The 25,145-nt window shown below is 35.4% G+C and overlaps 2 long non-coding RNA genes across 11 annotated transcripts in view; one reads left to right on the top strand and one right to left on the bottom strand.

The window, feature by feature from the left end:
- LOC134484668 (uncharacterized) overlaps window positions 1–25,145 on the top strand; it is a 45,040-nt gene that overhangs the window by 3,543 nt on the left and 16,352 nt on the right. For 4 of the 10 annotated variants that reach the window (XR_010062282.1, XR_010062276.1, XR_010062275.1 and 1 more), the window contains exons 2-3: window positions 15,272–15,336; window positions 19,919–19,978. This is a non-coding gene — a long non-coding RNA (uncharacterized LOC134484668). The other 6 variants (XR_010062279.1, XR_010062278.1, XR_010062281.1 and 3 more) reach the window with 6 other exon arrangements.
- LOC134484669 (uncharacterized) lies at window positions 10,186–20,366 on the bottom strand. Its single transcript, XR_010062286.1, has 3 exons — window positions 20,154–20,366; window positions 18,173–18,243; window positions 10,186–10,583 (listed from the first exon to the last, which is right to left on the bottom strand). It is a non-coding gene; the product is annotated as an uncharacterized LOC134484669 (long non-coding RNA).

The raw sequence follows: 25,145 nt of genomic DNA, 5'->3' as shown, positions 1-25,145 counted from the left end.
AGAATAGGAAGGAGTCTATATGGCTTTGTCATTTGTGGATTCTAAAATCTTAACCTAGTAGTGCAGAATCCATGTTAAAAATCCACCAAACACCATAGCTGTACAAGGGACCAAATATATCCTCGTCATTCTGATTGGTGTGCTATGGAAACTCAGGATTTTTTTTCTTTATTTCCATTTACCTGATGGCAAAGGATGTTGATATTCCTCATTTGAGAATTCATTGTTTAGCTCTACAGACACAGAAACACACACACACACACGCACGCACACACACACACACACACACACACACACACACACACACACACATTCAGCAACCAGATGTAGATAAGAGTGATGAAGCTAAGGAGTCTATGCTGCCAGTGAACTGAAAATTGACATCTTGTTGGTAGGGTTTGAAAAAGGATTAAAAGAGCTAAAGGTGCTTTCAACACCATAAGAACAACAATGCAAATGCAACAGAGATTTCTGGTAATAAACCAATATTCAAAGACTGTACATGGAAAGAACTATGGCTCCAACTGCATATGTTGCAAAGGATGGCCTTGGGGTCATCAATGGAAGGAGAAGTCATTGGGTTTGACTCCAAGTTCAAGGAAATGTCAGGGGGCAGTAAGGTGGGTTATAGAAGAAGGGGAGCAGAATTGTATAGGCTAATTATGGAAAAGAAACTGGGAAAGGAAATAACATTTGAAATTCAAATGTAGAAATATCCAGTTAAAAAAGCAATACAATTTTATAAAAAATAAAAACAATGAAAGAAAGAAAAGAAATCTGCCAGCTAATCAAACCTATTGACTCAGAAATCTAAAGAGTCACTGTCAGAGAATGGTATTCAGAGTAATACAAGTGGAAAGACTGAGATGATGAAGTCTCAACTAGAAGCTCTTCTCCTCCAGATATCAGTGTTATAAACAAATTACACAATAGGAATCCAAAGCATGGAGGTGTTTACACTGATGAGTAGACCATACTTTTCTTTCCTTTGTTTCTTTGAACCTTTTTCTTCAGAGCAAAAAGAGTAAAAGCCACGAGCTCTGAGAAGAACAAATGTGCCCTTCCCAACAACTGGCTTTTGTATTGAAGAAATTGATTACATAAACGCTCTGACTTCCAGGAACCATATCAAGCAGGGAAGTCCAGATGATTCTAAGAAGATCGCAGCTCCTGATTCCCATGTGTGGAAGGCTCAGATAAAGGCTACTACTTCTGCAATCCCACTCAATACGTACCCAAGACTCACTGAACTTTCCCATGGACCAGATTTGAGGGTGCCCTTTCCAAGAGTGTCTCCTGTGACATACTGGAAACCTTTACATATTATATATCTTTAAAGCTAGAGACTTCTCTTTGCTTCATTAGTACTTACATGTTCGGAATAGAGAATGTTGGTCAGGGGCTTGGCATGGGTAAAAAAGATCTAGGAACATGGTGTGGAGGAGAATATTCTGGATAATAATTTCACTTCCACGTCCATTCCTGTGACATACAATTCAAGTTCCTAGGTTTTCTCTGTTTCCTAAAGTCCAATATTTTCCCTCCAGACGTTAAACTGAATGAATATTGTATTACATTTTCTTATTGTACATTCTTTGAAAGAGGTTTTTATATATATTCCTGAATGTGTACTCAAAAATTCTGTTTTCTAATTTTATAATTATAATTATAAAATTATAATTATAAAAATTATTAATTATAATTTTATATTTTTGTAATGATATTGGCAACAAAGTGGGCCCAGCTAAAGCATGAATATAACAATATAAATATTGTATACCTACTTCTAATGATAATGTCCCAAATCCTTATTTTATACAAAAATTACCAGCCATCAATAAAGCAAAGGAGAATATAGACCCTAGAATACGGTTCTAAATTTCTTTTAGGCTTGAAAAATTTTGCCTAGAAAGTTTTGTAGTTGTATTTGTGTCTTTATCCCTCCACTGGTGTCCTTCCGGGCTACAGGAGTTGGCCTCTTAATGTTCCATATCACCAATGTAAGTCACAGCTTCGGTAAACCCCATTGATTCGTGCGTACCTTCATTATCCCGGACTCTTTCTCTTCCTGGAGATTTCCCCTACCTCCTCATCTCTAAAAGTTCAAGATATCCTTTCCTTCTCCTGACTATCGGGTCATATCTCCTCTCCCTTCCCACACAGGATCCATTTTCCTCTTCCTTCCATCTCCCATCTAGTTCCTTCCCTCAATCGGCCTCCTAGACAATTTTATGCCCATTCTACATGAGACTCAATCATATGCACTTGGGGCATTCTTCTTGTGTATCTTCTTTGTATCTATGAGCTTAGTGGAGAATGTCCTGTAGTTTACGGATAATATTACGTATAATTGAGCAATTTCAAAAACCCTGCTGGATCATATTTTTATATTAGTATTCAACTTTGAAAATGATAATTTAATATGTGTGAATGTCTGGAGGAACAAATTTAAGTAAAAAAAAACTTAAAACATAGATCAAATCACAGATTTTAAAAGTTGACCTAATAATAAAATTGTCTACTATCATAAAGTTTGATTATATCACAGGCAATTTTTTAAGTGGTACAATAAATTTGGCAGACAAATGATGTTTTTACCAAATAATTATGGATAATTTGACTAAGATCAAATAAGATAAATATATTATTTCCATTTTGATATCACTTGCTGGCACTTTTCCTCAAACATGATGTATATAGCATTAAACATAATGGTATTAGATTTAAATTTTAATATTTATTTTAACCTAACCTATAAAGTAACAGGTTGTCTTATTTTATTCTTGTTGACATTCAACCTCATCCTCGCTTTTTCAGTTCTTTATTCCTTCCTGTCCTATGTCCCTCACCACTTATACTAGTCTCACTTCATTATTCTTACATCTACATCCATATCCCACATGTTCAATATCTTCCATGGCACACTGTTTAAAACCCAACTTTCTAATGTCTGCGACCTATATCAGTTAAATAAACTCAAACCATCCACAGCTTCACATAAATACAAGTATATTAGAAGGAGATTCTATGATCTATATGAGGAAGAACACATGGTATTTGCCTTTCTGAGTCTTTGCTACCTTACTCGGTATATTTTCTAGTTACGTTTATTTTCCTGAAACCATGATAGTTTAGTTTTCCTAGGGCTTAATGAAATACCATTTCGTATATTGTCATATTCTTATGTATCTACATATCAATGAACATTCCTTACTATTCTCAATAAAACAACAATAGATTTTTTTGTGAATAATGATGAGAAAGCTCAGATAGAGAAGTCAAGATTAATTACTGACAAACTAAGAAAAAAATTTTACAGATAAAAATTTGTGGTTATGTTAACTAGATCAGTGTATGCTAACGTTAATAAAGGTTGTGGTATATATAATGTTTTAATACTAATTAAAATTGTAGAATATTCATACTTTAGAGAATGTTTATAAAATTGTCCATCACTAAGTGATTTTCCACTAATAATTTAATTTTTTATAAAATATTTTTGTTATATATATATATATTTACCTATTTACCTTAAAAATAAAGAACATTAAGAAGATACTGTCATAAAATTCAATAATAACACCAAAGACCTGTTAAATTAATTGAAAACGGACTAGAAGTTATGGAAAACCTCTTCAGTTAAATTAAGAGAATTAGAAAAGTGATAGCATTTTAATAGAAATGCACGTGTCAAACAATATACTATAAAATCCTGAAACTATATTAAGATGGTTACTATTCATTCCTATGTGCTAGGGATTCATCAATAAGCATGGTATATGAAGAGAAGGCATATATCAGAAAAATTTATTCATGTTTAACATACTAACTTTCTTCATAAAACTCAAGCGGACAATTCTCTTTTTTGTTGCTTAAAAAGTTTGTACAAAGCACGGCTTTTGATTATAACATAATATTTCAAAACTATCATTAAATATGCAAAGAACTTAACACAAAACCCAGTGTTTTCAGAGCAACCATACAAACTTAAGAAGAAAAGAAAACATTTTTAAGTACATAAATATGCGTAATGAAGTCCCCACCTTACCAGTAACAGATGTGTCAAATTTATTGATCTATATATTACCTAGAATACTCTATCCCAGTTCATTGTTCCTTAGCATATGTTTTTCCTCATCTTTCTCTGTTTCTTATCTTCTGAAAGCAGGTGGTATTTCTCATAAAATTAGTTCAAATCATAAAATCTTCACTCAACAAAAAGAAAGTGTTTACATTAGAGGAAAACCAATTAAAGGTTCTCATTCTTTATTGTGCAAAATTTTATATTTGATTTTGTATGCTTAATATGCTTCTACACCTTAGTGATGACCTTTCAAGTTTGGCCTGAAATTCACCATTCTTAATTCACAATGTAAAAGCCCTTTAGCTAATCACAGAAAAGCCTTCAAAGTGTATTTACATAGGTTTATTTAATAAAAATTCAACTTATAGTTTAAGGGGAATAGTGATGTAAAGCACCTTTTCTTACATTTTCGGTGCCTTCAGATTATTTTATAGCTAAGTCATTTCATTAGAATGAAGAAAAAATTATTAACATCTTACTAAAATAAAATGAGAATTTTTTTCTTTGTATAATACGGAACTTATTCTTGAACATTTTTTTGACAGTGTTTCTTTTATATCCCTGGCAGTACCAGAAAACTCTCTCTCTCTCTCTCTCTCTCTCTCTCTCTCTCTCTCTCTCTCTCTCTCTCTCTCTCACCTTTTCTCTCTTTCTCTCTCTGTAGACCAAGCTGGCCTTGAACTTAGAGTTCTGCCTGCTTCTGCTCCCTAGTACTAAGATTAAAGGCCTGTGCAACCACACCACGTGCTTTTCTACATCTTTAACAAGCTCTTTTCTGATTATATTCCAAATCTTATGAAGTTAGTTCCCTAAAGTACCTAGAAGAAATCCAATACCAAAAATATATTTTGCATATCTAACTCCCTCTTCCCAAGTTCCTCCTTGATCTAGTCTCCTAGCAAGCTCTCTGAAGGAACTGAAAACAATAAATGTTTGCTTTCATTACAGGAATAAAGAAAAGGACTGTTTACTGCACAATCTCATGATATCACAGAACAATTCTTCCAACACTACAAAGTGAAATCTCATAAAAAGATGGGTACCCGAAGCCACAGAATGTTCCACAAATGAAAAGCAAACCTTCCCATCCTTTTGCTAACCTTATGCTGTGTTACGATGCAAGGCTTTCAAGAAGAACACAGATCAGATATCAGCTCCTGCTTCTTCCTTTAGGGGTGCCCTTGTGGTGAATAAACTTTACAAGCAGAAAAAAAAGAAAAAGTAAAGAAGTTCTTTTCTTGTTGAGGAGAGTTTTCTCTGTCATGGGGTTTTTGTTATTTCAAATGAATTTTCAAATTGCTCTTTCTAACTCTATGCAGCAGTGAGTTGGAATTGTGATAGCAATTGCCTTGAATATGTTGATTGCTTTTGCCAAGTTTGCCATTTTTGCAATATTAACTCTACCAATCCATAAGCATGGAAAATCTTTCCATCTGAGATTTTCTTCATTTTTTTTTTCTTCACAGAGTTGAAGTTCTTGTCATAAAGACCTTTTACTTGCTTGGTTAGAGTCACACTGAGGTATTTTTTATTATTTGTGACTAATGTGAAAATTGTCATATCCCTAATTTCTTCTCAACCTGTTTATCCTTGAAGTAGAGGAAGCGTAATGATTTGTTTGAGTTAATTTTATATCCAGCCATTTTACAGAAGTTGTTTATTGGCTGAAGGAGTTCTCTGGTTGAATTTTTGGGGTCACTAAAATATACTATCATATCATATACAAATCATGATATTTTGACTTCTTGAATTCCCTTTATCTCCTTTGGTTGTCTAATTTCTGTGAATAAGATTTCTAGTGCTATATTAAAGAAGTAAGTGGAGATTGGGCAACCTTTTCTATTCCCAGATATTTGTTGAATTGCTTCAAGGTTCTCTCCATTTATGTTGATGTTGGGTACTCTTTTTGTAATATTGTTTTTACTAAGTTTATGTATGGACCTTGAATTTATAATATGTACCAAATCTTTTAACATGAAGAGGTATTGATTGTTTTCATTTTTTGTCACCATCTAACAATGTGATCATTTGTTCCCCCACCCTGTGAGTTTGTTTAAATAATTGATTTTTCTATATGCTGACCTCACGTTGAACCATCACCATTTTTTGAAAATTCTGTCTTTTTTCCATTAAATGGTTTTAGAACATTTGTCAAAGATAAAGTGACCGTAGGTGTTTGCATTTATTTCTGGATCTCCAGGCTTGGATATCTGGTAAAATTTTCACTTACCATGAATGCAGAAACCAAGATACTCCATGACAAAGCCAAATTTACAAAACATCTTTCAACAAATCTAGCCCTACATGGGATAGTAGATGGACACTTCCAACACAAGAAAGGAACTACACCCTAGGAAAAATTTGGGAATTAATCTTTCAACAAACCCAAAAGATGATAGCCACACAAAAGTAATTCCATTTCTAACAATAAAAATAGCAGGAAAGAACAATAAATTTTATTTAATATCTCTTATCATCAATGGACTTAATTCTCCAATAAGAATATATAAACTAAGGGATTGAATAAATAAAGTGGACCGAACATTTTGCTGCATACAGGAAATATACCTTAATTATATAGACAGTCACTATCTCAAGGTAAAAGGCTGGAGAGAAATTCCAAGCAAATGGTCCCAAGAAATAAAACGGAAATAGCCTTTCTTACATTGAATAAAATTGACTTTCAACCAAAGATATCAAAAATGATAAGGAAGGACAAAATAATTGTCAAAGAAAAAATAATACTAAGATGAACTATCAATTATGAACAACTGTGTTTCAAATGCTAGGGCACCTAAATTCACCAAAAGAAAATCACTAAGCCTCAAAGAATATATTGGCGCCAACACGATAATAGTAGGAGATTTCAATACCCAAGTTCATCAATTGACCGTTTGTGGCAACTGAAACTAAACTGATACATTAAAAATAACAGAAATAATCATCCAAATGGATTTAGCAGATATTTAAATAACATTTCATCCTAAAACTAGAGAATATACCTTTTTTCTTTGCACCTAAAAGTAACTTCTCCAAACTTACCATATACTGTGTCATTAAACAGGTCCATATAGATACCAGAATATTGAAATAATCCCATGCACCCTATCAGATTATCATGGACTAGTGCTGGTCTTCAATACTTTCTTATTTTTATATTTGTTTTTATTATCGATATTTGCTTAATGTGGTATTTTTGAAACACTAGCTTTCTTGATAGTTTGGCACTATGAAATCTAGGTTGGGTTTAGCCTAATAGTAATTCTTCCATTTTGCCTCTATAGTAGCAAGAATGAGAGCTCCATTCCATTCTTTGGTATATACTATATTTTGAGTGAACATTTTGGGCACACAGTGCATTTAATGGTTTTCATCTCTTCTTAAGTATATATTATTATTATCTCATCTTAAAAATTTGTAACTTGACAATGACATTTTTAATATCATGTTTCTGAATGGGTCTTTTGATCTCATTTTGTTTATATTTTATCTCCATTTTAAATGGATTTTCCTTTGTGAATATTTTCTGTCTTTAAGTATGTTTGTGCCTTTATGAGATTTTATTATTGTTTATCAATGAAAAAATGCATTTTATTTACACCAGCAGCCATACAGGAAGGGGAACACAAGAGTTAGTTAGCTATTTGTATAGTATTGGTTACTTATTAAAAAATAAAAATCTCTGAAACAAAGGACAGTGATTAATTTCACACTATCCTCCCCCAATGTTCCCAGCATACAGTAATTCCTAGTAATGGCCTGAGGTCATGTGGTGTTGGGAAATACTTTATGGAAAAATAAACCCACAAACCACAGAATATTTAAAGAAAATCTTTCTTCCATACACACAGATACATAATACGATTACAGGGAGGTCAATACAATTAATTAAAGAAGATGTAAAGAATATGTTGTTACAAGAAACTGAGGACAAGGAAAGAATTTCAAACCACTGTCAACTATACAATGGTGAACATTTGTTCCCAAAAAGTAGTTTGTGTGCCAGAACAATAACAGCTGTACTGGACCCACCTTTTATCTACACAGAGTGGGGAGCTATGGTCCTATTGGAAACAATGAAGACAGAAAACGAAAACAATAGCAAAAGGGGGAATTAATATAAGCAATCTGGTAATGCAAACTACCAAAGACATCTTTATGTTCTAACCAGAAATCGCAGGAAAACTCATATCTGAGCGCCCTATCTAATACAAGAGTGAGCAAGCCATGGCCTTTCTCCCTTTCATATTTTTAAGTACTTTACAGAAACAAGAATCTCAGATTGCTTTATCCATGATTTATGAAAGGGTTTTCTAGGCGTCATGTATTAAGAAATCATTTAAAAGTATTTTTAGCTCCTGACAAGTTTTTATTAAAGTCCTCAAACTTCTTGGACTTAGATCCCAAAGTGTAACTAGGCCAAACCTGAGCTGTAAAACTATGACAAGGCAACAATAACAGATATTTTCATGGCCCAAGCACTATAGCAATATACTATTGAGTACAGAGATCCAAATTTATTCAAACAGATCAAGAGAGAAGGGAGAAAAAAAGTTAGAAAAGTGATGAAGAATCAACACCTCCCTTGTGTATGACAGCATTTATGGTTCTGCAGTAAGTCCTAAGAGGCAGTATCCAAGTAGCAAGGGGAGGAAAGGACTAAGGACAAGACAGGGAGATAAACTAGCATGGCAGGTGTATGTAAGAGAAAAACTTAGACATGAAAATGTCCTGTAATTTAAAAAAAAGATTTTTTTCATTATTTTCTCATTCCAATCAAAAGAGACATCCATGAATGATTCTCCTCTAAGGCTTCCATAAAAGAGGTAAAACAAAAACGAATATAAACATTGAAAGTTTGAAAATAAAACAAAAGAAAAAGAACTTGTGTACGTTTCAGAGCAGGAGCACTGAAAAATGAACTAAATCTGGTCAAGATGAAACCTAGAGTGAGAAGTAGGAACTAGAATTAAGAGCTGCAAGAGATAGGCAGGTGAGGAGTGACAGGAACATGGCCAGGCCTGAGAGATAAGACTGGTCCTTTACAAGGGCACAGAATGAGGTAAGAAAACATTTCAAATAAAGCAGCACCTTTCCTTTATGCTCACCTCAGTAATCCCATCCTCTAATAACCCCCATTTACATACTAAAATAGAAGAGTTGTGGTATGTATATCACTCACTTCCCATTTACTTTTAACCCTGCCTCCAAAGTCAGGAAGTCCAAACTTCCTAACTTCCAAGAACAAAAATACAGCCCCAGGTATAAGGGGGTCCTGAGGGCCAAGTGACAAACTGCAATATGTGAGAGTAGAGAATATGGAGATTTCTCATTCAACATAGCAGAAGTTTGATGGCCCAAGCTAAGAAAGGAAAAGGCAACCATATCAGGTAAGCAAGGTCTGCTTCTCATAACATTAAACTCATTTATATTATTCTTTCCTTTAAAAAAGAAATACTTTATTTGGGCTTATAATCCAGAATATCAGAGTCAGTGATGGATGATATCAGAGTAAAGATAAACAGGCAGAGGTTGCTGAAAGATTACATCTCAGACCATAAGCAGAAGGTGGAGAAAACTAGATTGAAATAGCTTCAGTCTTTTGAAACCTCAAAGCCTACCCCTAACAACATACCTCCTGCAACGAGGAAATACCACTTAGTGAGATTGCAATTTTTGGGCATTTTCATTATTCTTAACTACACTTAGTCAAATCACTTCCCAGCTCAATCTTCATTTTGAATGAAGCTGATTTTCCTGCAAAGTGGCTGTACCATCTTCTCTTCCTAATATTGGCTTTCATCATGGTGATAATAGATGATTCTGGATACATAGGGGATGTTTTTATTCCTATGTATCATTCCATTTATGTACTACATGTGTACTGACATTTCAGTGAGTTTCATTTGGGAAAGGTATAAATGGTTGATCTTATATATATGGTTTCAACCTCTATTAACATCTTTTAGAAAATATCAAATATCCATTCTTGATTAATAATTTCTTCTCTCATAAGATAAAAAAATAAAATTTTACTCTAATCAAAATAATTATCTATATTTTCATACTGAAAAATACAGAAGAATATTAAGATAATGTGGAATATTAAATCAGCTGAAATGCATGTTCATTAATTAAGAATAACCAGAATCATTGATATGTTTTTGGAACATAATATACGAACAAATACCAAAGCATTGAATAAATAGTGTCAGAAGACGAGGGTCATTATATAAAATGTACCTTACCTTCAGATCCAGTGTTTTTGTTCATGTAGCAAGAATTCAATTTACCTACTCTTCCTCAGTATTTTTCATCCTCTCATTGACTCGAATTTCAAAGCTGTATCCTATAACTAGCATGATTGTTAAATTTCAAACCAAGAACAGTGCATGTGTCAATCATTTTCCGCCTTTCCTTATTTGTGTTTTATTCTGTTCCCAAAGGCCATGTTGTGTTGAAGTTATGAAGAATTTCTTGCTCCTTTGATGAAAATTTTCTGAAAGCATAGATTATTCATATTTGTAAAATACTATTGATATGTTTAATAGTACTGGATATTATAGTTAAAATCATCTGGGTTAGGAATTTTTGCATGTATATCATAACACACTAAAATACTAAAGATTAAAAGTAGAAGAGATAGAATTTATTACATGTTTTTACTCTTCTAGGGTTTGTAAGTTTACAAAATCTGAGCAAATGATTTCTTTCTGTGAAATTCACATTCATGAGCTATTATATTCTAATCAAACAGTGTGTCAGCACCAATAAACTTGGATTAAATTCTAATTGCAATACAAAATGTTTGTAGTAAGCAAATGGGCAAATAATTTGTCTGAATATACTAAATAAGCATGTAGTATAATCATAGGTTTGCTCTTAATTAAATAAGTACTCCCAGATACACCTTGAAAAAATACAGATAGTAATGTAAGTTTTTTTTTTATATAACAGCTAATAATGGTCTGAGTAATGGTTTAAATCAACAAACCATGAACAGTAAGTAGGAATGTCTAGTGAGTTAGAGGTTCTTTCAAGCATCTTCAAGGGTCTAAAATAAATTCCTTTATAATTCTCCTAAATCCACTTATCATGAAACATTCCACATCAGAGTAAATAACACCAACATCTTTTCATTTTCTCAAAAAAAGTCATTGGGTTTCTTTTCTTCCTACTCAACCCACCCTCATTCTACTACCAAACACAACAATTTCCATCATAGCTCTCTGATATGACTCTTTTTCATTATCATTGTCACTACTTCCAGATAGACTTCAAAAACATCCTTAAAATCATTCTCTGTATCATATCATAATTCATAAGTAACCAGAGTCCCTTACTATATACATTGTGAGTTAAACAAACTTATTTAAAACTATACAATGATTTCTAAGACATTTTCAGTAAATAAAAATTATATGTCTAACATTGTTTCTATATTCCCATATGAGACATTGCCTGAGATTCAGCTTTATTTGGACCGTTCTTCTATCTCTTAATCAATACAAACTACTCTCATATTTACTTTTTTGGATATGTCAAGGTCTTTGTCCTCTTATCATCCTTATATTTACTGTAATTTTGCCCAAAATATAGATCAATTATTTTTCATCTAGTTTAACTTAAATGTCACTTCCTCATGACAATCTCCATGACCTTATTTCTAAAATAGATTCTTCAACTACTTGCATACTATCAACTCCAACACACTGATTTATGCATTCATTTTTTTCTTTTTTCTTGTACTATAATGCAATCTTTATAGAAGAAAGTTCATAATACTTTCTATTCATTCCTAATCTATACACTATTATGGACATGGTACATTAGTGGAGACTTATTATTTATTACATGATTCAGTAAGTTGCATAAATAAACTTTATACTATTCTTCATTTTAATGAATATGCATCCCGTGCATTGGTTAGACCATCATGTAGTAATTATGTGAGTTCTTCAATTCAATGACCTAGTTGACATTGCCTAAACATTTTAATTTGTCACAGATAGTCTCTGTCATATTCAAAACAATACTTTGTTCACTGAACAATTATCTCAGCTGGGAATACATTTGACATGAAAGAATGAGATTCCTAAGTTTAATTCACAGCATCCATGTGAAAATGCCAGCTGCCATATGTTTGTGGTCCCATCTTTGAAGAGACAGAGAGATGATGATTCCTAGGCACTTACTTATCAGGGAGTCAAATTTCTTTTGTGAGCTGTTCCAGTGAAAGTTTAAAAACCAAGAGGACCCAGAGCTGTGTTCCCAGAGCTGAACCTGTACCTCAGCTCTCTGTCCCCAGATCCAATGAGGAAATAGATGGACTTCCAGGAGTGCTGACACACTCAAGAGCACAGGAAAGACTTTTTCTTCTCAGAGGTAACTTCCTGGAGTGCTCAGAACCCACGAAAAGAGGTGCAGTCTGTTACAGCATACTTTTGTTTCTATCTATTCCATATAGCTGAAATTTATCCACAGTTCTTGGCACACAAGATAATTCAAGAGAGAACAACGGTCCCATTACTGTTGACACACAGGCTAAGAGAGAATTCAAGCCACTTTCAGAGACAGCAAAACCAGCTAACTCCAGATGGTGAGGGGCAAGTATAATTCCCTAAGGAACATAAACTGATGTTACTAGACATCATCAGAAACCAGTTCTCCCACCAAAGCTAGCCCAGTATACCCCTGACACACCAGAAAAGAGGTAGAAAAGTTTGTAGTTCAAATCACTGAACATGATGAGGTTAAAGGATTTTAAGAAGGACATAAATAACTCCATCAAAGAAATACAAGACAACAGATGTAAAGAGATAGAAGACCTCATAGAGGAAACCCAAAAATCCCTTAACGAATTACATTACAACATAACAAGCTGCTGGAGGAATTGAAAAATCCATCAGGAAGTAAAAATGGAAACAGAAAACAACAACAACAACAACAACAAAAACAACAACAACAACAGCAAACCACACAAAGATGAACACTCTGAATATAGAAAACCTGGGAAAGATATTAGGAGTCATAAACGCAAGCATCAACCAACAGAATATAAAATATAGAAAAGAATCTCAGGGGCAGAAGATACCATAGAAAACAGTTACACAATTGTCCAAAAATACAAAACAAAAAACTCCTAACCCAAAACATCCAGGAAATCATAGACAAAATGAGAAGATAAAACCTAAGGATAATAGGTATAGAAGAGAATGAAACTCCCACATTGAAGGGTCAGTAAATATCTTCTACAAAATTATACTAGAAATCTTCCCTAACCTAAAGAAAGAGACAACCTTGCACGTACAAAAAGCAAAAAGAATTCCAAAAAAATTGGAGCAAAAAGAAATTTCTTCCATCACATAATAGTTAAAATATAAAGTGCACAAAACAAAGAAAAAAATGTTAAACGCAGTAAGGGAAAAAGGTCGAGTAACATAAAAAGGGAGACCAATCAGTATTCCACACTTCTTAAAATAGACTGTGAAAGCTAGCAATCCTGGGCATATATCACAGATCCTAAATGAAAAAAAATGTCAGCCCAGGCTACTGTAAAACCTCTCAACTACCATAGATGGAGATTCCAAGATATGCCATGTCATGAGCAAATTTACACAATATCTTTCCACAAATCCAGTCCTACAAAAGATGATAGATGGAAAATTCCAGTACAAGGCAGGAAACTACACCCAGAAAAAGAAAGAACACAATCTACTTTTAAAAAACACAAAAAAGAGATAAAGTAGGTAGCCACAGAAACATAATTCGACATTTAACAAGAAAAATAATAGACAAAACCAATCATTTGTCCGATATCATTAAACATCAAAGGACTCAAATACCTATAAAACGACAAACACTAGAAGTCAACTGCCCTGGAATAAAAACACTTTATTCTTCCTCTGTCTGCAATGGAGGGGTCAGAGACATGGCCATCTGATGGACCAAAATCTAGAATTGACCTTGTGACTGAGGAGTGTCTCAAACATTCAGCCTCTGCTGTAGTGTACCTGAAACTGAATCCTTGTGAACAAGAATCCATAGAAGATTCTCACTTTGTTTGTGGCTGAACAGAACTTGTTCCTCAAACCTTATTGCATAGCCAATACAACTCTGACCACCAAAAAATCTCCAAGAACAATGGATTGAGGTCCCTTGGCCAATGAATAAAACTTCCAGCCTGGATCCAAGGCCACTTATCTAAGATTCTCACCAGAAAGGCCAATATCCCTCACACCCATACCTGTGCGGCTTATAGTAAGTTTAAATAGGGTTTAGATCCAGTGACTTTGACACAAGATTTCAGAATAAATCTCAGATTGCTGTCAAGTCTGTAGTGGAGGCCTTGGAGATAAGAATTTTCTTGAGTTCTCTGAAAATATGGAGCCCTGGAGTGCTGGGACCATTGTCTTCTATATAAGGTAATCAGGGATAGTCCCTTACTTTCAAACTGGTTTAAGACCTTTCTCCTTTCAAAAACATTGGTATTTTTTTCTGCTCAGGATGATTAGGCCTTAGAGTTACTCATTTGACCAAATGGTCTCTCAGAACCATCCCTTTTGCTTGGGGCCCATGGAATATTTTACCTCAGACCATGGAGCATTGATCCCTCTGTTGAAGGTTCACTGAAATCCAAAAGGAGGGAGCAAATCCTGGAATCTCATGCTACTTCCTTGTGTAAGGTCACATGATATGTTGTGAAGTCATCAGTCTGGTGCTCATTTCTTTTTGGTTGAATATAGTTTTTAGGAGGCAATCAGGCTTAGGACACCCCCAACTTTTCTTGAATCATGGAATCTATATTCAGTCTCCTGCAGATTCAGCTAAAGATGTGTATATGCTAGACTGTGAAGTACCATTAGAAGATGAAGCAATGTAGGACCTCTTGAGCTATTGTAAGCAATTTAATTTTTTCTCAAATACTAGGGGAATTTGAATACTCAAAACAATTTCCTGTCACAGGGACATCAGCAACTCTTCTTTACTCGGGGGTACTCATCTATTCTTTCTTTGATTAAGGAGGTGTCATATGTTATCCCTGAAAGAAAGGTTACTTCATATCATTCTAGTTTGTCCAAAGGAAGTTTAGATATTAATTTAGGGTGAGGAAACCCACACTATTTCTTGATATTATGGACTGTGCCACAGATATGTTTCCTAATTTTTCCCTGGTTTCTCTGTCAGTTCAAGGTAAACTGGAGGTTCACTTGGGATGCAATGAAGAGCCCCTGACAAGCATATTCTTCAAAGTAAGATGAATATATTCCCCTTTCTTTGAATAAGAAAATCTAGACATACCCTTAAAGTTGAACGTGGCTTAATACAAATTCTTCTGATAAAGAACATACAGAGAAGCAAATGAAATGAATTCTCATACAGATGTTTATTTTTTCTTAAGGAAACTTTAAATTAATATCCCCTGACAATGGTTTCTTCCGAGAATCCACCTCTATCCAGAGAATCTCAGTTCTATTCTTCTAAGAGGTCTTAATGTTTCCTTCTGACCTGGGTGGCCAGGCATACATAAATGTTTGAAGGAATGGCAGACCACATGGACATGATGTCCTCAGACATGTCAGTGCAAATCTGAGCCCTAACCTACGTTCTGCCTTTAAGGTTTGTAACATAAAATGGAGCAGTTTCATCTTTGTTGTCCATGATTATCCTGCTGCTTAACAGCTTGAGGAAAAGATAAATCCAGAGATTACCACCCAATATGTAAGAGCAAATTCCCTAATTTCTGGCAAGCACGCCTCATAGTCCCCAGACACATGGTTATTCTGGACTGTGAAAACAGTTGCACTTGACTCTCTTCTTCCAGTACCCAAGGTAAACCTTTGCCTGAAGGATTCTGTGACCATTTCGCTCTTTCCAGTCCTCCTAAATGTTCTCTCTGAATATTGGGCCCTTGAATTTCCAACAAAGTAGTTGTATACCTAACTGATCAGACATATTTTCAAAAGTGACTCCTTCTATAATCCAGGGACTCGACTCTACTCCGGTTTGAAGTCCCAGAGTCGAAGTTTGGAATCAGAGTATATAACCCTTGCAAACTGCAATCAGGCAAATCAATAGAAATGTAATAATTTCAACATTTCTGCTTAGATCTTAACAGCTGAACGAACCAGAAGGATTAACCTAGCCAGAAATAATTATCCAAAGCCTTTGGCAGAAGAAATATGTTCCTGTCTTTTCTCTTGCGTTAACAGAAATTATGAATATATAAAACTCTGAATGAGAATTTGAAACTTATGATTACTGCTGGAAACTTTATCCTGGTATAAGGTACCAGGGACCTTTTCTGTTGACAGAAGTGTGTATGGCACCTATATACACTATGCCTGAAGAAATTTCTCTTCATTTTCAATAGTGCTTTAGAGTTTTCCTCTCTTACATGGGGTTCACTTTACCCAGTGTTAACTTACTCCTTCTTCTTATATTGTAGAGCATGTCAGTACTCGCCAAAGTACAGCATTGCCCTAGATCCTTTATGGTAAAGAGGCTTAAAACCTGCTTGAAGACTTACATGGCCCTTTTATATTCCTATTCCCATCAAGTGGTGTTGTCTTTTCTCCTTAAAGAGCTGCCAGACCAAGGGAGTGTTATACCACGCATCCTACATGAATGATCATCTAACATTCCCTGTCTTTCCAGTAGGATTGTGGGTCAATTTTCTACTTCAATCCACCCAGTAGATTTTAGACCCTCAGCTTCTGCAAATGGGGGCTTGGGAAATCAAATTCTATTGAAAGGGCTCTAAAAATTATTCCCAGTGCACATCAATTGTCTCAGACCTCCTCCCTGTGTACTATGGGAATTTTGGAGTACCTGTGGTACTAAAGAATCACTAGAGCTGCCCTTCGTCCTATGCCACAGAACACAGCTATTAAGAAAGTTTGCTTAAAACTAACCTCTTTATTCAAGGTATTCATACAACACATATGCAAACAATGGTATCTTATATTTCTCTGCTTCTAAATCCTAGTTCAGAAGACACAAAGCTAAATTGACTCTTATACTATGTGCCTTAAAGTAGGTCATCAAAATATACACCATTCCTATATTTTATTCACATATGTGTGTAGCTGAACACATCCATGAAGAAACATCACCGCTTCCTGAACCACTTATACTGTTGTTGTGACTATTGCCTGGACTAAAAGATATATAGGGTATACATATAGAGAACATACTTAGAAGTTACTGAGATAGAGGCAGAACATTTCTCCAAGACCCAGTGTAGCCGATAACCTTCCCCTGCTGACCATGGGTGAAGTGGATACTTCTTTTCTTCAAAATATGACTAGGGACCTCCACATTCTGAACCAATACATTCAGGACTTCACTTTTGCTAAAGATCTTCTCAGAACTTCCCATTCTGTGAATCTCTTCTCAGAACTCTACTGTTCTGATATACGTCCTAGACTCATTCCTCTTTGACGAGGCCATGAGAACCACCCTGAATGATGATGTGACTCCTTCCCCATCAGTGTGGCCTTGGATCTTTCTCACCTCTTGATGGAGTACACTTCCTTTGACCAAAGGAAATTCACACATTCCTTTATTCACAAGGTGACATGAGACATGCTTTTCCAAAAAATAGTATGCCATACCTTGTATTCTAAAGCAGTCCCTCACGAATTTGAATTACCTCACATGGATATACTCTAAATAATAGAAATTCAAGGCTTTTACCTTTTACCATGGTGGGTAGAGAAATATGTTCTTCCACTCGGGTTTGAGGTCCCAGTTCCTATATATAGAATCATTGATTGATGGAATCAATCCAATCACTAGAAATCAAGAGCACCCTTTGTTGCTGCCAATATATGGACATATTAAGACAAACTGAATGAGCAAAAGATCCAGAGACAGTCATGCAGGCTGTTTAAAAAAGGCCTGGGATGTTACCTGCACTTCCCCATATTAAATACAAGATGTAAAATTCCTACCAATTAAAGAAGTATAGAAATTGAACGGCATTGTTGGGGAAAATCCTTTACCAAATCAGGTAATAATGACATTCATGTTTCACAGGATGTTTCATATTACGAACCCCAACTCCAAGGGTTTTCTAACACATACCTTTGCACAATCAGATCTCAAAGTTTTCTCTTTCTTAAAGGCGTCAAGATCTTCCTTTTTCCATCAATTACCTAAGTCATTGAACAGAATGTCAGACCTCCCTCCTACAACTGAGCCTACTCTACACATTCCCTGGTTGCCTTATGTCCTCTCAAGTACTCATATAAAGGAAAGACCCCCAAACTTTGATTATTTGAAAGTGGGCTCAATTCACTTCACTTCTGACGAAAGAGGCCCCATGGTCTCATGGCATACCTCTGTAGAAGCCAGAATCAGATTCAATAACATGCAGTTCAATGTAGTACAAAATGGGATCTTCATCCACAAAAACTATAGACATCAGTTCCTGGCCAAGGGAGTATTGGTATGGATTGATGCTCACAGAGAAATCTCAGGTTTGGCTCCTATGGGCAAGTCTCATTGATTCCATCTATATTTGTGAGGAGTTTCAGTTGTAGCCTCTAGCTCTGGATGCCCCAAGAGCATCACTTAATTACAAGGACATCTTATACCTGATTTAACTTCATTTTTCTTAATTGCCAAACTTGACCAAGATTGCCAGGCAATCATAATTCCAATTTCCCAGTGGGACATCATAAGATTCTTGGTGTAGATCAGAGGGCAGAGTACAGATAGCTAAAATTAAAATATATGCAACCTTACTACAGAAGGTTCTCAGAAATGCAATTTTTCCATCTCTCATTTATGGATGTGTACACATGTACACTTATAAATATATACATCATATATACATATATACATCTCATATATGTATATATGTATATATACATTATATATATACATCATAGGTATACATATATACATCACATATACATACATATATGATATATATATACATGTATACATCTTATATATACATATACATATACATATACATATGCATATACGTACACGTACAGATACACATACACACACACACACACATATGTGTGTGTGTGTGTGTGTGTGTGTGTGTGTGTGTGTGTATCAATGGAGCATCACAGTTCAGACAATCACCCTGATAGAAGAGCATGCTGACTAATGGAAGCTGGAAAGAATAATTGGAAGAAAATTATGCAATACCATATGTTTTCCCACCACCAAAGGTGAGCTAGAATTTTTCATTCTTCACAGTTAGGTGACTGGATCTTGGTAATTGGTTAAAAATGGCCAGGCACTTTCTTGTTTAGCAAAACAGTTCAGTATGACCCCATAATTGCAGTTATGAACACAGGTTACTCAAACTGCACCTATTTCCAAGCCATCTCAACACCATCCACTTTAGATGAAGGGAAATCAGCACTTCACTTTGATTGGTAGCCTTCAGGTTTTTATTCTTTGACAAATAATACCTTACACCATCCCCTTCTGTCCAAGATCAGTTATAAGAATGACTATAGTTTACTATTGAGATCTCAGAATTTTTTTTTTTTTGCCCAAGAGGACCAAGATTAAAGAGTCCTTAGAGCATACTCAACCTTCTAATAGGGATGTTTAGATCAAATGTAACCCTCTAATAGGGAGTTTTAGATCATGTCCATCTAATTATGGCCACTAAGAAAATACAGATGTGACCAAAGGCACTTCACTTAATTATGATCTATGTTAGTAAATCGTGAAACTTTCATTATTTGTCCTATATACCATCCTTCATGCTTATAACCGTCGTCGATGATTAGCTTCAAGAGGATTTAGAGACTGAAAATCATGACTGCTGAATAATACTAATGCTTGGATCCCTGACAGGCCTCCCATGGTGTAACTGAAGATACGATATGTGAAGTAGCCCTAGCTTGCCTGCTCAAGGTAGGCTTGAACACTCCATTATCCTTAAATAGTTTTGTCACTTTAAGCAGATTCTACGTTTCTTTAATATTCTACTCTTAAACGTCATTACTTTAGATCATCGATTTATGTCCAGTATATATCAAATGTACATTCTGTATATAAGAGTGTCCGATATCTGTCTTATAAGACTTACAATTCCTGAAGTCATCTCTGGCACCCAGGTCTCAAACTCCACTTCCACTCAAAAAGGTCCTCAGCAGCTAACCTATTTGACAAAGAATGATTCTGAACCATGCTACTTTTGATGAAAGATGTCACAAAATTAACACTTAACTGTGTCTCACATTCAAAACTTCCTCTAGGAGGGACATCAGAATGATACCTTTTGCTCCAGTTGTTCTCAAATTCACATCTTCTGTCCATTGGGTCTGTAATGTCACCGTTTCATAGAAGAACTTCAGTGTCTCTCCTTTCCCTATGGGAGCATCAACACTCCACATCTACTCACAAGTATTTCACCTTTTTTCTCTGTATAGTGGACAAGAGCACTTTCACCAAAGGCCCACATTGGCCTGAAATATCTTCTTTTGCCCAAGGCGTACTCATGCCTGCACTCTCTTGTGGCCATCATTAGCACTTCTTCTCTTGATTTTGTGAGCCTGCTATATCCCAACTGTTTAGGATTACATACAAACTTATTTCTGCTACATGTATTCTGAGACATTCCTCCATGGAAGGAAGGGGTGTTGATCTTTTCTTGTCTGACAAAAGTCTTCAAAGCCCAAAGACAACTGCTGGAATGAAATGCAACCTATAGGACTGATGGAAGAATTGCTACCTGGACTTTCAAATGCCATGAAAATATATGGACATTCTAAATACTGATAAAGAATAGGAAGCTGATCAAGCAATACTGGATCTTCCTCTGCTCCACGAGGTACTAACATTTTCTCCAGAATAAAATGTTTTTTCTTATAATTTTAGAAGTAGCCAGAGATTTTAAACTTCTAACAAACCGGTATACAATATCTCCTTTGCACATTTTCTCAGAAATCCCGGTGATGTCCACGGTGCAAAAACAACTTTTTCCCATGAAGTCTGGTATATTACCTTTTTGATGACTGACACAACAGTCCTACTTCTGTGCAAGTTCCCTACCTCCACCATCTTACTGAGTAAGATTTAGACTTACACAATTAAGAGGACTCCAGAAGGCCAAGGAATTACGACACATTCCCCATATGCCAAATCCATTTCCTCTCTAAAATTTCTAAGTTTATTGTCCTGAGAAACACTGTTCTGACGAAGAGATCTCAGAGAAATCTGGACTGAGTTCTCAAACAAGAGTCTAAAAGCCAGCACAAATCAGACTACTATCTTCATTGTGTTCCCTTACATAGAGGTGTCCTTTCACATGCAGAGGAATGTGTAGATGGACATATATTTGAATAAGATACTGAACCTAAGACTACTGCATTAGAGCCTCGTACAAGACTTCTAAGACTGTTGACTGCCTACCATGGATATTCACGTGTGTATTCTTTACTGTGATTTTCAGTTTGGAGTTGCTGAAGTAGTGTGTGGCTGGAATGTTCTATAATTTCCAAGGTATCAATCAACCTTCAACTTCTGCTCAATAGTACTCCAGACATAAGAGGAAGAGAAGCTATGCACATTCCATACAGTCCAGGGGAGATCCTATTTCACCCTTATACTTTAAAACATCAAAAATCTATCACCTTTTCCTGGAGGGACAGCAAAAATTCCTCTTCTGCACACAGGGAAATTAGATATTCCTCCACCTATTCAAAGGAATCTGAGGATCCTCTTTTCATTTATATGATTTTTTAATTTAAGTTTCAAATATACCATTTCCTGGTTTCCTGTTCATACGTCATCTATCTGCTCTCACTCCTTCTTCGATAATGGTGTTCCCATCCACATCATCCACCCGTCTAATCTTTCTCACCTTCCTTATATTAAGAGTCCACATTTGGAAGGATTAAGAGCTTTTCCTCCCCTTGTTGCCCAAAAAGGCCATCTTGTGCTACATATACATCTACAGCCATGAGTCAATCCATGTATATACTTTGGGTGATGCTTTACTCCCTGGGGCCTTTCGTTGTTGGGCATTGTTGTCCTATGAGGTTGCAAGCCCCTTCAGGTCTTTCAACCGCTTCTCTAATTCCTGCAACTGGTGTTCCATTTTCAGATTAATGTTTTGCTGCTAGCATTCAACTATGAATTTGACCTGCTCTGGCTGTGTCTCTCAGGGACATCTATATCCAGTTCCAGTCAGCATGCACTTCTTAGCGTCAATAATCTTATATACTTTTGGTGACTGTATATATGTATATGACCCACAGGTGGGGCATGAATTCCTTCAGTCTCTACTTCTACCTTTGCCTCCACATAAACTCCCGTGAATGTTTTTTGTTCCGCCGTTTAAGAAGGAGTGAAGCTTGCATAATTTGATCATTCTTCTTGAACATCATGTGGTCTGTGGATTATATCTTGCCGAATTCGAACTTTTGGGCTAAAATGCACTTATCAGAGAGTGCATACTATGTGTCCTTTTCTGTGACTGGGTTACCTCACTAAGGGTGACGCTTTCTAGGTCAATCCATTTTCTTATGAGTTTCATGAATTCATTGATTTTAATGTGGAGTAGTAGAACATTGTACAGATGTATCACATTTTATGTATCCATTCATCAGTTGAAGAGCATCTTGATTCTTTCCAGTTCCTGGCTATTATAAATAATACTGCTGTGAGCATAGTGGAGCATGTGTCTTTGTTGTATGTTGCACCATCTTTTGTGTGTATGCAGAGTACAGGTACAGCTGGGTCCTCAGTTAGGGCATTATCCAATTTTCTCAGGAAACTTCAGAATGATTTCCAGAGTTATCATACAGGTTTGCAATCCCTCCAATAATGGAGCAGTGTTCCTCTTTCTCCATAACCTCACCAACATCTGTTTTCACCTGAGTTTTTGATCTTAGCCATTCTGACTGCCGTGAGGTGGAACCTCGGGACTATTTTTATTTTTATTTCCTTGATGACTAAGGATGTTGAACATTTCTTGACACACTTCTCAGCTATTTGTTATTCCTTAGTTGAGAATTCTCTGTTTAGCTCTGCACCCCATTTTTCATAGGATTATTTGGCTCTCTGGTGTCTAACTTCTTGAGTTATTTGTATATTTTGGATATTAGATCTGTATCAGGTGTAGGATTGATAAAGATCTTTTCCCAATCATTTGTTTGCTGTTTTCTCCTAATAACAGTGTCCTTTGACTTACAGAATCTTTGCAGTTTTATGAAGTCTCATTTCTGATTCTTGATCTTACAGTACAAACCAGTGGTGTTTAGTTCAGGAAATTTTTCCCAGTGCCCATGTGATCAAGATTCTTCTCTACTTATAGTTTCAGTTTATTGGGTTTGATGTAGAGGTTTTTGATCCACTCAGACTTAAGGTTTGATTAGACCAATAAAAATGAATCGACTTGCATACTTCTACATGCTGCCCTCCACTTGTTGAAAATCCTAATTTTTTTTCATTGGATGGTTTTGGCCTCTTTGTCAAATATCAAGTGACCATTGATGTGTGTGTTTGTCTTGGGGTCTTCAATTCTATTCCACTTATCAACATTCCTAGATCTGTACAAATACAACTTTTTTTTGTCATTGATTTTTTTTTAATCACTATTGCCCTGTAATACTGCTTGAGGTAAGGAATGGTGATTCTCCCAGAGGTTCTTTTATTGTTGAGTACAACATATGTATGTTGTGCCATCACTTTTATTAAATTCTAAAAAGTCTTTAATCTTTCTTTATTTCTTGCTTGACAAGTTATCTTTGAGTGGAGCACTGTTCAACTTACAGGTATGTGTGGGCTCGCTGATGTTTTGTGGATATTGAAGATCAGCCTTTGTTTGTCACGGTTTGATTGGATAAATGGACATATTTCAGTTTTCTTAGATCTGTTGAGGCCTGTTTTGTGACTTGTTATATGATTAGTTTTGGAAAAAATACTATGAGATGCTGGGAAGAAGGCATAGTATTTTATTTTAGGATGAAATATTCTATAAATATATGTAATGTCCATTTTGTTCACAACTTCTGTTAGTTTGTCTAGATCTTTATTAATTTCTATTTCCATGATCTGTCCATTGAAGAGAACGTGGTGTTGAAATCTCCCACTCTTATTATGTGAGGAACATTGGGTGCTTTGAGCTTTAGTAAGGTATCCTTTAGGAATGCAGTTGCCCATGTATTTGGAGCAAAAATATTTAGGAGTGAGAGTTCCTATTGCTGTGATAATCTTTTGATAAATATGAAATTTCCTTCCTCACCTGTTTGGAAAACTTTTGGTTGATAATCGATTATATTCCATAGTAGAATGGCAAATCCAGCTTCCGTCTATCAGACCATTTGCTTCAAAATTTGTTTTCTAGCCTAATACTCTCAGGTAGTGTCTGTCTTTGTCTCTAAGTTGTGTTTTTTACATGCAACAAAATGCTGGGTACTCTTTATGTATCCATTCATTTAGTCTATGTCTTTCTATTGGGGAATTCACTCCATTGTTGTTAAAATATATTAAGGAATAGTGATTGTTGCTTCTGTCATTTTTGTTGTTAGAGGTAGAATCATGTTTGTGTGTCTCTTTTCTTTTGGTTTCATAGCAAGATTAGTTTGTTGCTTTTTATAGTGTGTAGTCTCCCTCCTTGTGTTAGAGTTTTCTACCTTTTATCTTTCATAGGGCTGGATTTGTAGAAAGATACTGTATAAATTTCGTTCTGTCATGGAATATCTTCGTTATTCCATATGTGTTAATTGAGAATTTTCCTGGCAATAGTAGACTGGAATGGCTTTTGTGTTCTTTTATGGTCTAGAGTATATCATTGCAGGATCTTCTGACTTTCATAGTATCTGGTGAGAAACATTGTGTAATTCTCATAGGTCTGACTTTATATGTTACTTGACCTTTTTCCCTTATTGCCTTTAAACTTCTTTCTTTATTTTGTGCATTTAGTGTTTTGACTATCATGCGATGTGAGGAATTTCTTTTCTGGTAAGATCTACTTAGAGCTCTTTTGGCTTCTGGCATGTTTTTCGGCATCTCTGTCTTTAGGTTGGAGAAGATTTCTTCAAATTTTTTTGAAGATATATACTGGCCCTATAAG

Source organism: Rattus norvegicus (genome assembly GCF_036323735.1).
Source record: "Rattus norvegicus strain BN/NHsdMcwi chromosome Y unlocalized genomic scaffold, GRCr8 chrY_unlocalized_27, whole genome shotgun sequence".
Classification (NCBI taxonomy): Eukaryota; Metazoa; Chordata; class Mammalia; order Rodentia; family Muridae; genus Rattus; species Rattus norvegicus.
The sequence above is the reverse complement of the archived record's forward strand: the minus strand, read 5'-3'. Positions and strand labels throughout refer to the sequence as shown.